The sequence below is a fragment of the Miscanthus floridulus genome, chromosome 15, assembly GCF_019320115.1.
Source record: "Miscanthus floridulus cultivar M001 chromosome 15, ASM1932011v1, whole genome shotgun sequence".
Taxonomy (NCBI): domain Eukaryota; kingdom Viridiplantae; phylum Streptophyta; class Magnoliopsida; order Poales; family Poaceae; genus Miscanthus; species Miscanthus floridulus.
Genome location: NC_089594.1, coordinates 10,221,878 through 10,239,557, shown reverse-complemented (window position 1 = coordinate 10,239,557; position 17,680 = coordinate 10,221,878). Strand labels below are relative to the sequence as shown.

General features: G+C 40.8%; 1 long non-coding RNA gene across 1 annotated transcript; it reads left to right on the top strand.

Moving 5' to 3' along the window:
* Positions 1 to 701: 701 nt before the first annotated feature.
* Positions 702 to 1,583, top strand: LOC136508022 (uncharacterized). The gene is made up of 5 exons (XR_010771834.1): positions 702 to 787; positions 877 to 957; positions 1,061 to 1,123; positions 1,416 to 1,451; positions 1,522 to 1,583. It is a non-coding gene; the product is annotated as an uncharacterized lncRNA (long non-coding RNA).
* Positions 1,584 to 17,680: the final 16,097 nt, after the last annotated feature.

The following is a 17,680-nucleotide window of genomic DNA, read 5'->3' as shown; positions in this document are numbered from 1 at the left end:
ATCATCTTGATTAGGTGAAACAATTGGTCCAACTACTTTATGTGCCTTTGTAACAATTCTGTGCCCATTTACTTGTACACTTGGGCCTGGTGTTCTGTTGGCTCCAGTAGATTCATTAGATGTCTTGTGATATCACTGTGGCTGTTTCCATTTGCTTTTTGTTAGAACTTGTAGTTTCTGTTTGATTGTAATTTCACTCAAGGGTAGACAACAAACCAGGAGTGTTTCATTCATTCTGTATTTTGACTTTTTTTGGGGGGAAATGAGAGTTGTTTGTCATAGATGGTCAACCATTATAATAATATATATAGAATTGTGCTGATCTGTTTGATTGTAATTTGTAAATGGAGTAATCAAAACTTTCTTTATACTGCAAATATTGCAGTGGTAGCTTTCTTTTCCCCTTTCGTCCATACCTTTTTTCTACAGGATAAGTTAAATCTCTTTAGTTTAATTGTAATAAGCATCTTAATTTGGTGGAACAATTGGCCCAGCTACCTCACAAACAATTCTGTGCCCATTCTTTGTACACTGCAACTCATTTCTTATAGATCATGTAGAGAGTACCTTTTTGTATTCTTGCAACACCTTTTAATGGACAGGAATTAGACACTAACCGATGCTATCTATGGCAGGAATAGTGCTCGACATATTTTCCCGTATGACCCTTACATTGTTATATCTTGAATTTCGACAGAAAGTGCAAAATGAATTGCTTGCTCAGTATGCAACCCCGCTGTTGGAGAAGGAGCATTCTAGATGTTCTGCTTTGCTTCGTGATGATAAGGTTGGATTGAAAACCTTATTATTAATATTATTATCTAATGAATGACTTCCTAACAGTATTGAATATTCACTGCATCCCTCTTACTGCAGGTTGAGGATCTTTCTAGGATGTACAGGCTCTTCTCCAAAATCACCCGCGGTCTGGAGCCTATATCTAACATGTTCAAAACGGTAATAATTTCCCTTGCAGGGTGCCTCTTTTCTTTTTTAGCTCACTCATTTTATTCCTTTGAACCATGATATTCAGTTCTGATTGAGTTATATTTGTCCGCAGCATGTTACAAATGAAGGCACAGTCTTGGTAAAGCAAGCAGAAGATTCTGCTAGTAATAAGAAGGTGCAGTGTTTCTTTAGCTGTTAAATTATTTATGTTACCTTTATGCACTTTTTGATTCATATATATAAACAGCAAAACCTCCACATTAATAGTTTGTAACAACCTTCATCTAACCTCTATTGTCAGGTTGCTAAGTAGTTCCCATTTCCCGGTCCTTTTCTTTACATTACCACTTTTGTATGCTTGATATTCTGCCACCTAGCTGTTTGATTCTTCCTGCTATATTTGATTTGATTAATTTTCTGATTTATCTTCCCTAAATTATTATTTTTACAATTCATTGCTTTTACAGCCAGAGAAGAAGGATATGGTTGGCATGCAGGAACAGGTGTGTATCTTGATTGCACTCTGCTTGTTGTTGTGTGTTATGTTAGCTTACATTTATTCTTATTTTTTAGGTCTTCGTGTGGAAAATCATCGAGCTGCATGACAAATATGTAGCTTATGTGACACAATGTTTGCATGTGGACTTGTGGATTTCTTAATGAACTATGTTATAATGATAGACTTCATAATGGATTATGTTGTAATAATGGACTTTTGTGAATTATGACTTGTGATGATGTTCTAAATAATGGCCTTGTGTTTGTGGATGTATATATGTATATTTGTGGCGGTCAGATTCAAATTTGAATTATATATATATGTGGTCAGATTTGAATTTGAATCATTTATTTTTTGCTAGAAAATCCACTATAGGGGTGGTTCTTGATTGAACCGCCCTTACAAATACATGCAGCTGGGGCGGCTGGTGATACAACCGCCCTTACAGAAGTCCACTACAGGGGTGGCTGATATTACTAGCCACCCCTACAGAGGGCACTGTAGGGGCGGCTGAAAACACCAGCCGCCCCTACAGAGGGCACTGCAGGGGCGGTCAGGAAACCGCCCCTACAGAGGCACCCTCTGTAGAAACACCCTGGGAAGGGCGGCTGACGCAGCCACCCCTACAGAGGCTCTAGAGCCACCCCCTACAGTTAACTTCTGTAGTAGTGACCATCGCTCACCCCCTGAGGGTATGTGCCCTCACGTGCGCGGCTGTTGGATGCGCGCGGAGATGCGCAGGCAAAGAAAACTTTCCTCTGACTCCTGCTGTTGCTGTTGATATGTTCAGTTTCTCACCTCGCAGCACACTCTTGCTTGTTTCTAAAGAGTAGCTTTCCAGACTGCTAGGGGATGAAGTGAGCCCCTTCTCAAGCTGCATCCTCGCTCCCTGGCTGAAAGTGTTTTTTATGATTTTTCTTGGATAAACTCAGTGTAGAAAGTAATTACATGTAGGACGAAAATCTCTATGTTTCTTGTTTATTTAGAAATCTTTTCGCATAACTAGCATATTATCACTTCTCTATAAAATACTGTTAAGGAAAGCTCTCTCAGAATTTAACTTGTAAGTGGCTTTCAGAGCTCTACTAAAATGAACCTAGCTAGCTTCCGAAAAGAACCACCCCTAAAGTTTATAGTTTAATTATCAATACTGCAAAACTAACTATTTTGCAATTGATCTGCTCCCTCCGTTCTAAATTATCTAGATGCATAGCGAAATTGATGTGTACCAAAAAGAAAATTAATGCGACTTATATGTACATACTACTCCCTCCGGTCCCATATATCTGGGGTGCGCTCGTTTTTTGAGAATGGCCATTTTATCAGGCGCAACATCATAGCATGCGTTGCAATTAAATAGCATGCAGCACTTACCAAGCCTCTTTACAGGCAAGGCACTCTTCTCACTGCATGCATGCAAAACTGATTCGCTATTCCGTTTGAGTTATTTGACCGATCCTTTTCTTTCAAAAAAAAAAGTTATTTGACCGATCTTTCTCCCTTCGTTGCATGCATGAAAAAAAATTGATGACGAATTCAACAAACGAAGGGTCATGGCACCACCAGCTAGGAAAAGGGAGCTGGATTAAATAGTTCTTGGTATCTGGAATACTCGTGTTGGCGCCAGATAAAACGGAACGGGGTAGTATTAAATAAAGACTTTCTTCTTTTGTGAGGAGCACGTGGGCGGTGGACCTCGACATCTAATTGTACCTGTCATTGCATGGGCCAGGACGGAGTAGGCTTTGTTTGACACATGCAAACGCGGTCCCGAATTACGTGCACACTAGTGACGTCAGCACCATGACGTATGCCTGCTGGTTAGCTGGCTGTACTGTTTAAGTTTCTTCAGGGGTACAGCCTTCAATTTTTATTCACATCATGCATTCATTGTCGGTCGTCTCGGGTCGCTGGATATCCACATCCATCTATCTATATATTGCTTGTTGGATCGATGTTGCCTGTTGGCTGTTGCAAGCCACAAAGTCCACAATTTCTCTTTTTGAAAGGGAAAAGTCCACCAGTTAGAGCTCGGCATCGATCGCTGCTGCCATACATGTGTGTCCACACCGTTGAGTGAGAGTGAGGATGTCACATTGAATATATACTTATCGAAAGTTTTCTAAAAAAGTGCTACAGTACTCATCACATCGAATCTTGTGATACGTGTATGGAGTATTAAATGTAGACGAAAAAAACTAATTGCACAGTTTGGTTGGAAATTGCGAGACGAACGTTTTGAGCCTAATTAGTCCATGATTGAACACTAATTGCCAAATAAAAACAAAAATGCTACAGTAGCCAAATTTCTAACTTTTCACCATCTAAACACGGGCTAAGGATGTCACATGGAATGAAAAATATGTGTGTGAATATATACTTATTGACTGATGAAGACACTTCATTTTTAGTTATTTTCCATGTTCACAACCGACGTGACACTACTTGAGACGGCCTCTTTGCCGAGGGCTTCTGGGTTTGCCGAGGGCTAGATCTCGGGCACTCGGCAAAGGGGGTCTTTGCCGAGGGCCAGCCCCAGGAGCCCTCGGCAAAGCTAGGCCCTCGGCAAAGAAACGGCCCTCGGCAAAATAAATCTTTGCCGAGGGCCTAGCCCTCGGCAAATTGGCCCTCGGCAAATATGGCCGGATGGGTCACGGCGGCCACTGGCGTCAGTCTTTGCCGAGTGCCCGCCGTCAGGCACTCGGCAAAGATTTTTTATTTTTATTTTAAATATTCTTTGCCGAGGGCCCAGATCCAGGGCCCTTGGCAAAGATTTTTTATTTTTTATTTTTAAATATTCTTTGCCGAGGGCCATTGGCCAGGCCCTCGGCAAAGACCCCCTTTGCCGAGGGCTAGGCTAGGCCCTCGGCAAAGATTTTTTTTTGTTTTATGAATCTAGTTTTTTTGTGGTGCTATAATACATTATTTAAAACTCAATTTTAAAATTTGGGCCAAATTTGATTTTTTTTATATATTTCCCTAATTTATTTCTTTTTGTTGATTTTTTTCGAATATTTCAAATTTGAACTGCAGGTGGATAGAATAATGTAATTTAGTGATTCGAAAAATATTATTCATGGTATTTGGTGTATGTTGAGTCCCTATCCACGAACTCGCATCAAATTTCGGGCATCTTCTTCACGTAACATGACGAGGAACTTGTCGAAAAAGTGTTTTAAATTATATAAAATCCATACGAAATCCAAAAATCATGAAACTTGTCGAGGTGTCATGTTATCGCATGTGTAGGCTGTGGTAAAAATTTGAGAAGGTTTTGAGCAAGTTGTGACGTCGGATGTCTAAAACCCAGACATCTCCACATGTGATCCAATGGCCCTCGGCAGAGAATATTTAAAAAAAATAAAAAATCTTTGCCGAGGGCCCTGGATCTGGGCCCTCGGCAAAGGGCCCGACCCTAAATCGGCCAGCGGCCCAAATTCCCCGCCACTGGTACCGGATCCTCGGCCTCTCGTTCAGTTGCGAAACGACCGAGGCCAGAACTCCCTCTCATTATCTGCGGCAAGTGTAAGCAGAAGATTGTGATGGAGTACCGAGTCAAGAGACAGGGACCCAACAAGGGTCGTGTTTTCTACAAGTGCCCGGATCGCGATGTGAGTTTCTTACGCATTTGATTATTATGGCTAATTGACCTGCTTTTCTTGAATATTTTTGACTAAATATTTTTTGGCTTTAATTTTAGTGGGAGGGCAATGGATGCGATGGTTGGTACTAGGAGGAAGATTATGCTACATACGTGCAGAATTCCGGTGCGCTTGAGGTAGCGGCTGCTGATGATGAGGCAGTGAGCCAGCAGGAGAAGCTTATTGATATTCAACAGAAGAATGATTTATCTGTTTTAGTTGCGTACGGTCACGAAATAATTATGTTACTGAAGTGCATTGTAGTTTTAGTTTGTTTAGTGATAGTTGGGATTGCTTACGTTGTAGCCAGGCTTAGCTAATTAATCAACCGTGTGTGTGTCATCTATGTTGTGTAATAAAATACTTAATTATGTTCAAGGTTTTCATAATTTGTCGTTGTAACACCCAAAATATTTCATTCTTTTAAAATAAGTAAATTTGATTTAATTATGTTATTAAGTGTGCACTCAATTATAGGAAATTAATAATTTTGGGGAATTAAAATAAATTATAAGATTTGAAACTTTTGATGCATACATGCTGCTGCACTATTTATTCATGTGATGATTGTTCTTAAATTAGTGTTCAAATGAGTTCAAAAATAATTTGAAAATGCTTTTGGGAAAATTTGTTTGGAAAATAAAAAGGGAAAATGATTATCTCCTCCCCTTCCTCATTTTCGGCCCACATGGCCTTTTTCCCGCGCGGCCCGCTCACTCTCCTCTCCCTCTTCCCCGCTCGGCCCGCCAGCCGCCGGCCCAGCCGCGCGCCCTAGCTGCTCGGCCCAGCAGCCGCGCCAGCCCAGCAAGCCGCGCCGGGCAACCGCCCATGCCCCCGCGCCCAGCCGCTGACCGCCCGGGCCCGCTTGTCGGCGCCGTCTTCACCCCCGCGCTCCTCGGAACCGCCCAGCCAGGCCGCATGCCGCAACCGCCCCACTCCGCGTCATGGGAGCGTGCCCCCCTCGCGCCCGGCCGCTTTAAATCGGCACCGAGCCGTCTCCGCCCCTCCCTGCTGCCCCCGCTCTCGTTTTTGCGCTTGCCGAGCACCGAGGAAGGCCGCAACCGTCGCCCCGGGATCTCCGAGCTCCGTCGACCGCCCCTCCGCGCGGACAGCCTCCTCCGAGCCGCCTCCGTCTCCATTTCCCCCTTGGTGAGCTTCTCCGTCCTCCCCTCTATCTCCCGTGCATCTCACTCCTCGTTTTGTTGGCTTCTTGAGCCTTGGCCGCAAGCTCCGCGGGCCATGGTCGCCGGCCATGGCGGCCACCGCGCTTGCCGCCATTCCCGGCCGCCAAAATGGCATGGCCGCGACCCCCTTCTCCCCCCGAGCTCACGGGTGCCCTCGGTGGTTAGTTTGGTGAACCGTAGGCCCTAACCGCGCGCTCCGGCGAGACCACTGCCGCCGGCCATGGCGCCTGGCCACCGGTGTTACTGTTCCGGCCGGCCGACCCCCCCCTAGGACGATCCTAGCCGCCCATCGCGAGATCAACGGCTAGGAATAGAAGATACCCCTTCGCGGGTGATTTTGCATAAGAGCCCCTGGACTTTTCTATGTCCTAACCCGCAGTCCAAAACGTATTTCCCCGAATGCGCAATCTCGATTAGAAAGCGTAAACTCCACGGCTTAAGTCAAAAGTACGCTTTCAGTATTTACAGAAATGCCATTTGAACTGTTTCGCTTATAAAATTGTCGTTTTAGCTCCGAAATGATCCATTCAAATCGCGTTAGCTTCGTAATTTCATAAGCTACATGTTGGAGCTACTGTTAGTCAAGTTTGGAACTTTTTAATTTCATGATTAGATTTAATTAAATATAGGGCTATAGGAAAACCCGTCTTAATCATAACTTTCGCATTTTAGCTCCGTTTTTCGTGAACTTCGCGTTGACGTGATCGTAGCGAAACATAGATTAGTTTTACAAACATTTTATCTTGATTTCAATACTGTTGGTGTACTGTTCTAATGATAGGAATGTTTGCTTTGCATGAATGCTTTTGGAATGTTGTATGTTGTCGTGTTGGTCGCGTTCAGACGGTGAGGAAAACGTTGGAGACCAAGAACTCTTCGACGACCAGCAGGACCAGCACAAGTTTGTGAACCAAGGCAAGTATAACATGGGCCTTCCTTGATGTCCTATTTCACTTTAATCAATTACTCATTTGCATGTGTCTAATTTTGATACCCGTAAGGACGTCCTAGTGATTGTTATCCTATTCCTTGTCTCCTATGGGTTAAATGCATATGGGTAGATTGCTAGTGCTTTAACTGAACTTGATATACATGTTGATGAATGATACTATGGAACAAAGTGAGTAACATGATTTATAACAACTGTTCCATAGGGCAAAAGTGCAAATGACCTTTGTTCATGTTGCTCCCGGCCCTCCATAAGGACTTATCTGTCGGCAAAAGCTGGGACTGACAGTGCAACCGGGAGAGTCATATGGCTCTGACTTTAGCTCAGTAATAGGATCTTTCCTAACTAGTTAGAGGTTACCTTTTTGGCGCAAATGGGGCTTGCCACTTTGGGTATAGGGCTGCCTCTATTCCTATGAGTATAGCCGCGATGGATTTATGCCATAGGAAAGGGGGGTCCCTACATCTGCCTGCCAAGGAAACCAAGCGGCCCTAACTTGTTAGGGAAACCTATGAAATGGCTTCATAGTGTACCCTGCCCGCTCACCTTGGTAGTGACATGGGAGTAATTAACCCGGGCATATGGGGATCACGACTCTCGGTGAATGTGCACCACCTCTGTAGAGGGTAACAAACTATTATAATAGCCGTGCTCGCGGTTACGAGCGGCCCAGAAAACTCACAGAATAACCGGTTAATTGTTGATGATCATTTAAAGTTGTTTAGTGATGACATATGGCACACCTGACCCCGATATTGTTCTTATGGGAATTAAATGGGAGCTTAAGCATAACTTGATAATAATTGAGAATAAAAGCTTGACCTATTAAAAATGCTAACTGCAGTAAATCAGAGTCTATCCTTTTTGAGTTTCATAACCCCATGTTAGCTTGCTAAGTACGGAATGTACTTACACTTGTTTATTTTCTTTACTTGGATAAAAATCTCGGATGGGTAACAGATGGCAACGGGTATGAGGATTTCCCGGAGGATTATTAGGCTTGTGGTCAACCAGTTGACCTTCCCTGTGATGACGGCCACGAGAGTTTTATTATCTTTTTATTATTCCGCTGTGTTGTATAAGACTAAGTTTTATTATAACTCTGATGTATGAGACACCGTGATGATACTATATGTAATTTGTCAGCTTGTGTGTGTGATTGATTCCTGGGCACACACGAGTTTTATGCATTCAATTTTATCCCTAAAATTGGGTGTGACAGTCGTGTAATGCAGATTATGTCACGCCATTGGATGTACAATGCCGATCGCCGCTCCCAAGACTTTATTGAGGGCGTGCACTATTTCTTAGGTGTGGCCGAGGCAAATAAGCGAGATGGTTTCATGTGCTATCCATGTGCCATATGTAAGAATTTAAAGGAATATTCAAGCTCAATGAGTCTTCATTCACATTTGCTTAAGTCAGGTTTCATGTCAAACTATATATGTTGGACTAAGCATGGAGAAAGCGGGGTCATGATGGAAGAAGGTGAAGGAGAAGATTTAGACATTGATGACATTATTGTTCAGTATGGTGCCTTTGATGATACTACAATGGGGGGAGACGAAGAAGAGGTAGCGGCAGAAGATGATCTCGGTGATGCTCTTGGCGATGCCATTCGTGATGCACAACAAGAATACGAAAGTGAAAAAGAGAAAGTTAAGTTTGAGCGCATGCTTGAGGATCATAGGAAGTTGCTATACCCGACGGCCGAAGAGGGGCAAAAAAAGTTGGGTACAACACTAGAAATTGCTACAGTGGAAGGCAAAGAATGGTGTATCCGACAAGACATTTGGGAATTTATTGAACCTCATAAAGAAGATGCTTCTAAAGCCAAATGAATTGCCCACCACTACGTATGAAGCAAAAAAGGTTGTCTGCCTTTTGGGATTAAAAATCCAGAAGATACATGCATGTCCTAATGACTGCATCCTCTACCATGGCAATGAATACGAGAATTTGGATGAATGCCCGGTATGTAAAGTTTTGAATACCAAGTTTGTTCAGCTCATCAAGATCTACAATCCTTATATAGGCCATTTTTCATTTGAGAAAGTTTCAACAAAATGTAGTTCAAATTTCACAAGTGTGTGACATAGTTTTAGAAAGTCTATATGAGATTCAAGAATTTATGACTAGTGTTTGATAAAACTTTCTCAAATGGGAAAATGAGCTATGTAATAATTGTAGATCTTGCTGAGATGATCAAACTTGGTATTCAAAGATTTTTCATCTGAGGTCATTTAGTGTCTCATTTGAGCAAGTTTGACCAAGTTAAATTTGGTCAAATAAAAAAACAACACTTTGACTCTAGTATTATGAACTCTAAATGACTTCAAATTGAAAAGTTTTGAATACCAAGTTTGTTAACATCATCAAGATCTACAATTGTTGTTTTGGTCAACTTTCCAGTTGAGATAGTTTGGACGGTTCAAATTTGTGATTTTTAAATTTTGACGCCTACAAACTAGTTTTCGGAACCATAGATTATCTCAAATTGAAAAGTTTTGAATACCAAGTTTGTTCAGCTCATCAAGATCTACAATCCTTATATAGGCCATTTTTTCATTTGAGAAAGTTTGAACAAAATGTAGTTCAAATTTCACAAGTGTGTGACATAGTTTTAGAAAGTCTATATGAGATTCAAGAATTTGTGACTAGTGTTTGATAAAACTTTCTCAAATGGGAAAATGAGCTATGTAACAATTGTAGATCTTGCTAAGATGATCAAACTTGGTATTTAGAGATTTTTCATCTGAGGTCATTTAATGTCTCATTTGAGCAAGTTTGACCAAGTCAAATTTGGTCAAATAAAAAAACAACACTTTGACTCTAGTATTATGGACTCTAAATGACTTCAAATTGAAAAGTTTTGAATACCAAGTTCGTTAAAATCATCAAGATCTACAATTGTTGTTTTGGTCAACTTTCCATTTGAGATAGTTTAGATGGTTCAAATTTATGATTTTTAAATTTCGACGCCTACAAACTAGTTTTCAGAACTCTAGATTGTCTCAAATTGAAAATTTTTGAATACCAAGTTTGTTCAGCTCATCAAGATATACAATTGTTGTTTTAGTCAACTTTACATTTGAGAAAGTTTAGATGATTTAAATTTGTGATTTTTAAATTTCGACGCCTACAAACTAGTTTTCGGAACCCTAGATTGTCTCAAATTGAAAAGTTTTGAATATTAAGTTTGTTCAACTCATCAAGATCTACAATCCTTATATAGGCCATTTTTTCATTTGAAAAAGTTGTAGAACAAAAATACTACATTTTCTTTATTTTTATAGGTTCAACAAAAATTTTCTGTCATTTTGGTCAAAAACCGAGAAAAAATTGAAACATTGACGTTACAATAATGTGATAATAAATTTCCTATTGAATAATATTAGTTTTATTAATTTTAAGTTACAAATATATTTTTGCATTAACAAAATACTTAGTATTAGTAACATTTATATTCTATATTCATAAAAGAAATTAAAAACTTTAGGTTACAAAATTTTCCTATTTACAATAAATAATTATTTAATCAATAGTATTTTTTAAAATAAATATTGCAAAGTATTGAAGTTGCTATAGAATTAATTAGTATTAAACAAGGAGAACAAAATTAAAATCCCAGGCATTTTCAATAACTTTGGCGGGCTGCCAAAATTTTCAGGCCTTCCGTCCTGGCCCAAGCCAGGAACCGGGACTAAAGGGTGGGTGGACTTGCCCGCCCAAAAATACCTTTAGTCCCGGCTGGTAACACCAACCGGGACTAAAGATCCTTTAGTCCCGGCTAGTAAGCCGAGCCGGGTCTAAAGGGTTGGACCTTTAGTCCCGGTTCGGCTTACCAGCCGGGACTAAAGGATCTTTAGTCCCAGTTGGTGTTACCAGCCGGGACTAAAGGGTCCCGACCTATATATATCGAACGGTTCCTCTGTTCATCTTCTACTTTTCGATCTACAACGTCGATCTCGTCTCTGCCGCGCCCGGCCGCGTCGAGCTCTGTCACGCCGCCGTCGTCGTCTACCCCCGCCCGGCCTCGTCGTCGAGCCCTGCCCGGCGGCCATCGAGATCGTCTCCGCCGTACGCCGTCCTCACGCGGCTCAGCTCGGCCCCGTGGCCGGCCAGCACGCCCGCCATGGCCATCCGCCCCTAGCCTGTTGCTAGCTATAGCGCTCGGCCATATTTTTTTAGATACTTTTTTAGATAGTTTTTTAGATAGTTTTTTTAGGTAGTGTTTGATATATATGTTAGATTAAAATGTATTAAAATTTAATTAGTAGTTTATTCTTAGTTTTTTAGATAGTTTTTGATATATGTTAATTAGATTTAAATGTATTAAAATTTAATTAGTACTTTATTTAGATAGTTTTTTATTATAGTTTTTGATATATTTAGTAATTATTATTCTATCTCTCTCTATATATGTGTTAGATTTAATTTTGATTTAGTAATTCTATCTATGTATGTTAGGTTTAATTAGATTTAGTAATTAATTCTATCTAGAGATTCTATATGTATACATATATATGTACTTAATTATTTCTATGTGTATATATACATGTACTTAATTATTTCCATGTGTTGAGAGAGAGAGAGAAAATTGTATCTAGAGAGAGATTCTATGTGTTATCACATGCATATCTAGAGATATATACATATGCACTTATTCTATGTGTTGAGAGAGAGAGAGAAAATTGTATCATTCTATGTGTATATATACATGTACTTATTTCCATATTTTTGGATCGAAAGTGTTTTTGATTCGATTCCAAAGCCTATACCTTATTATTGTTTATCCTTATGAAATATTATGTGTTATTATATTTAATTGGATTTAGTAATTCTATATATGTTATCACATGTACTTATGTTATGTGCCATAGTAATTCTATCTATGTGTTATCTTGAAGATACAAATGGCTGCTCCGGATGATAACTTGAATGATGACATAATGGCGGATATTATCAACGCCGGCACCAATACGGATGTAGATGACACGAGTCAGTACTTTGCTGATTATGAGGATATCCTGAATATCCCGGTGGTTGAAGATCAATAAATTATCGCGCAAGAAAATACTGGCGAGGTATATTCAATTATCTATCATCTCTTATAGATGCATGCGTACGTATATTTATTGTTAATCGTTGTGTTTCTACTCATGTAGCCAGTCTCTGGATCTACATCAACCACCGGCAAGAGTAGGAAAGTCCGAGGGCCAAAAAGCCATTAGAGGGCCATTTTATAATATCAGAATTCGACACCGACACCGGCAAACCATTGGGACCACATGCTCAGACATATGTCAATCAATGTGGGTTCATTGTAAGGGATAGGATCCCAGTTAGTGCTCGTGAATGGAAGCAGAAGATATCCGCTCCTAATGTTAGTTTTGTATCTGATCGTGACAAGAACCTAGCTTGGAGAGATATCACTCAGCATTTCACATTACAAGCAGATGATGCTTTGAAGGAGCTAGTGAGGGATTGGACAATGAAGAAGATGGCAACATTGTTCCAGAGTTGGAAGAAGACATTGTATAAAAAGTTTATCTTGAAGAATGAAACGTCGAATTTCAATGCTAAGGCATTTGTCAAGTTGGAGTCCCATTGGGATGACTTCGTACAATACAAGACATCTCAAGAGAGTGAGGAACGTGTGATGAGGAATCAGCAGAATGCCCGACAGAGGAAATACCATCATCGCATAGGATCAGGTGGTTATAGGAGTGCTATTCCCAAGTGGCAGAACCTAGAAGCAGAGATTACTGCCAAGGGAATCATACCTGAAACAATAGAGAAGAACTGGCTTCAACGCGCGAAGAATTGGTTCTACGCTCATGGGGGAAGCCAAGACCCAGACACTGGCAAGCTAATTTTTGGCCAAAAAATTGAGAGAGCAACACAGAGACTAGCTCGTGCTAGGGAAAAAGCTGATAGTGGTGTTTTCAAGCCCAATAGAGAAAAGGATGAATTGACATATGCCCTAGAGAATCCCGAACACGGTGGTCGAACAAGAGGCTATGGGGCGGTTCCGTGGCTACAAGCATTCCCAGCAGACAAGGATACCTACAGAAGCCGCCAGAGAAAGAAGGATGAGGAGGCAGACCGAATCCGTGTATTGGAGCAATTTGTTAATGAGTCACGACAAGCATTGCTTGAATCATGTGAACGAGAAAAATCTCTTGAGGCAAGAATACAGGAGGAGATCAAGAGGCAAGTGCAGCTAGCAATGAGTCAAATGCAATCGCAATCAATGCCGGAAGTCACCATTAGCCCCGTTGGTCAGATGAAAAGCAGTTGTGCTTCCACGGAGCTACCAGTTATTCAAGGTGACGCTGGGTTGCGCTTCCCTGTTGATGACATTACCGAGCCTCTAACAACATGTGAGCTGCACATTCCAGATGGTAATAATGCATCAATCATGGTGGCTGTCGGGGTTGTATCTCCAATAGACCGAACGAAGACACCAAGAATCCATGGGTTAGTTATTCAACCTGGATATGCTAGCGTCTCGGTCGATAGAGTGCTCAAAGGTTACAGCAATGTTTCTCTTGACATTGAAGGCGGTGATGGGGAGAATACACTAGGAGAAGCAGAGAAGACATTTATTCAATGACGCAAATGCTTCATCATCATTCCTGGGGCGCCATCGCTTCCCCTACCTCACCCTAGGTACGAATGAAAGTGAATGAAATATTATTTTCCATTAATTTTATATTGGCTTCAAAAATAATTGACCCACAACTTGTTTTTGTAGCAAGGTCTCCCCCCAGCCTAGCCCAATCATTCATTCCCCATCTCATCACAGCGTCGTGGGGGGGGGGCGAGATGACTTCATCCCCACGGCGATCTCCAACTCCTACACCGGCCCCATCGCCTCCACAACAATCTCCAACTCCTACACCGGCCCCACCGCCTCCACAACGATCTCCAACGCCTCCACGCCGGACTCCCACACCGGCCTCATCGCCTCCACACCGGTCTCCAACACCGCCCCACCCCCTCCACAGCGACGCACTACAAAGACGTCTAAGGTCCCGGCGGCAAAGAAGACCCCAAAAAAAAGAGTTATTTCTCAAGAAATACTTCCTGAAAAGACTGATGAGCAAATAGCAGCTGAAGAAGACAAAAAAGTGAAAGATTTTTTTATAGATATCCAAAAGCAGAGACAAGCGAAGCTTAAGGAGAAGTCGTACTTTTACATACCACGAGATCAGCTGAGGCAGAAGGTCAAAGCTCACAAGAAAAAGATGCTTGAAGTTCGTAAGCCTCCGCCACTATCAGACTATGACCGATCCCTCGTGAAGTCACATGATGCACATAAGAAAAGGAAAAGAGCATCAGGGAAGGATGTCCCACAGCTCGGACAACAGAAGCAACCAATGCAAAATCTTGTTGTTGCTAATGAATATGGTTCCAACATAGAAGTCTATCGACCAGACAACTCTGGAGAAGTGTCGGTTCAAGACCTTAATGCTTTTTTTGAACAAACTGGTTTAACCTTGGATCAATTGACGGGCAAAGCTCCAATCCAGAACCTGGAAGTTGATACCTGGAAGACTTATAAATTTGGCAAAAGTCTGTACAACCCTGCGGCTCTGAATGAATTGGGTACGCAAATGTACTTGCTCAATAAGTGGTACATGCAGGCGTGTGGCAGGGGTGAGCAGTGGATCTTTGTCAGATTTAGAGACCATCATTACTTCCGTGGCGATGATATCTTACATATTAGTTTCGAAGAATTGCATCAACTATACCACTTGGACGCTCTGGACAAATCAATCATTAGCTCCTTTTGTTTGTAAGTGATTCTTACTTTTATTTAATAAACTCACTTCCATGCGTGCGTGTATATAATTATCCTCACATGTAACTTATATTTATATACAGATTTCAGATGTCAGAGCTCCAAAGAATACAAGACACCAGTGTTGGCTTCATTGATCCTTATATCGTATTTAAAACCGATATTATTGTCAAGGAGCACTGGGTATCTGAAGCACAGATGAATATCATGAAGTTCTTCGTGAAGCAGCACGACAAGACAACAATACTTTTCCCGTACAACTTTGAGTAAGTGTTAATAATAATGTAGTCTACACATTTTATGTAATATCAATACAACTTATATGCATGTACGTGTGTGTATAAACCAATGCAGGTTTCACTGGATACTCATTGTCATTGAGTTAAACTCAAGTTGGTTAGTAATCTTGGACTCATTGAGAAAAGAGCGGGCACTATACCAAGATATGATAGACATTATCCAGGGGTAATTTCGATCTCTCGCGCACAACTATTATTGAATAGACTTTGCCATAATTTATTAACGATCGTACATTATTGATCGCACAGGGTTTGGAAAGAGTTTATTCGGCAACACCGCAAGGATTGCAAGGCACCACTTAATGTAGTTGAAATACCAGTAAGTTGTACTATATATACTTCCCCATGTGTTTAATCACTATATCGTACTTTAATTTACGTGTGAGATGATGAGAATAATCTTCTTCTCGTACAGTGGTGTTTGCGGCAGCAACCAGGTAATAACTTGTGTGGATACTACGTTTGTGAATTTATCACCACACACATAAGAAGAACTCCTGAAGATGTCCTCAGAGTACGTATATATCAATTTTTTATTTATTTTTAAATGAATATATATATATATATGTATTAATACTTTTCATTTTATTTCAAATGCAAGACTGAATGGTTGAAACGAAGGGTCATGCAAAAAGACCATCTGAAAGCAGTTCAAGAGTCAATAGCAGGATATCTTCTAGAAAAAGTGCTAAATCCCAACGGCGAGTTCTACTTTGATCCTAAGGAACTAATGATGTAAATTAAATGTTTATTGATATTGTTATTTTCGAGAACAAGATTATGAAAGTGTTGTATATATACATATATATCTATAATATATATAGTTTCATACTTTATTCGAATATAATAATGCTTGAGATGAGAATTAGATGTAATTATATGCGTGCGTGTATTTATATTAGCAGCGTAGAATACGTACATAAAAACATATTATATATTAAACAAATATGTGTAACTGAATTGAAAACAAATTAAACAAAAAAAAAGAAAAAGAAAAGGAACCTTTAGTCCCGGTTGGGGTTACCAACCGGGACTAAAGGGTGCGGCCACGTTTGCTCGGCTGGAGGGCCTTTAGTCCCGGTTGGTAACACCAACCGGGACTAAAGGTCCATCTTTAGTCCCGGCTCGATGACCTAGGACTGAAGGTTCCACCTTTAGTCCCGGGATCGTTGTCCCGGCGCAGTAACCGGGACTAAAGGCCGTTACCGTCCGGGACAACAAGTCCATCCTGTAGTAGTGCACCGACAGCAGATTACATACCTAATAGATACATATGGCCATGTGCAATGCATATAGAACACTCGTACTATTGTACTAGATTAACATTAACTACCTAGCAATTTTTTCATGCCAATTGGCGTATGTACGTTTGGAGAATTTTTTCTAAACTAGAGAGAATGTCTCACGGCCTATTTATTTAGTTCGTTGTACAAGATGCAAAAAATAAATATTTTGCAATTTATCTACTCATACTAAATAAATATATACTCCAACGTACATTATTAGAGACTTTTTTTTTTCTTTTGTGAAGAGCAAGCTGGCGGTGTCCTTTTTCTAGTTTACGCAGTAGTCCCTGTCATTGCATGGGCCAGGGCGCCAGGACGCTGGACGCGCGCTTTATTTGACACATGCACACGCGGTCCTGAATTACGTGCACACCGGTGACGTCAGGACCATGACGTAAGTATGCTTGTTCTGTTCTTCGTCACATCATGCATTCTGTCGATCGTCGTCTGGATCGATCGGGTCGCTGGACATCCATGCATCCTCGGTCCCAAAATATATGTCGTTTTTGTTTTTCAAGAAACAACTTTGACAAAATATATATTAAAAAATATTAGTATTTATGATACATAATTGATATTATTGGAAAGATCTTTGAATCGAGTTTTTTAATAAATTTATTTAAAAATACAAATGTTGCACGTATTTGTTACAAATCGAGTTAAACTTGTGGCACAGAAACAAAAAACGACAGATAATTTGAGACAGAGAGAGTATAGGCTAAAGCTAGCTACTAGGTTTAATTTACTGCTTTAATTTGTTTGTTCCTTCCGGCGCAGGGATGTTGCCACGTTGCAAGGGCAAGCAACAAAGTCCACGCTTTTTTTTTTGGAAAGGTATAAAGTCCACAGGTTAGAGCTGAGCACACGGTATCGATGATCACTACGGCGATAGATGCATGTGTCCACGTCGTAGAGTGAGGATGTTCACATGGGAAATATGTGTGAATATTTACTTATCGAGATGCCGCCGTAGCGCCTATATATGGTAAAGACATTTCCTTTAGTTAGTTTCCATGTTCACAAACTTCACAACGCGGACACGGATCACAAACTTCACAAGCTGT